This window comes from Larus michahellis, chromosome 11, assembly GCF_964199755.1.
Source record: "Larus michahellis chromosome 11, bLarMic1.1, whole genome shotgun sequence".
NCBI classification, from domain to species: Eukaryota; Metazoa; Chordata; class Aves; order Charadriiformes; family Laridae; genus Larus; species Larus michahellis.
Genome location: NC_133906.1, coordinates 14956518 through 14956828, shown reverse-complemented (window position 1 = coordinate 14956828; position 311 = coordinate 14956518).

Here is a 311-nt window from a genome sequence, read left to right as displayed (position 1 = left end):
ACCTCTAACACTGCTTGGGGGGGGGCTTAGGGTCCCGGGTTGAGCTTAAATGGGCTCCTGGGCAGAGGGTGGGGGTGAGTCCCCCCAGCTGAGGCTGCTCAAGGTCATTAATGCCTCTTATTGCTCTCACCTGACACTGGAGCCTACGGCAGCAAAAGGACTCACTTTCCTTAGCAGCACTATACCTGTATCTATACCATGCTTCAGTTTATCCTAAATCCAGCCTGGTCAGGATTAGCAATGTATTGTAGGACTCTGCTTCTAGTTTTCTATATGAACTGTAAATAATGTCCAACAGTTAAAGTACCTAT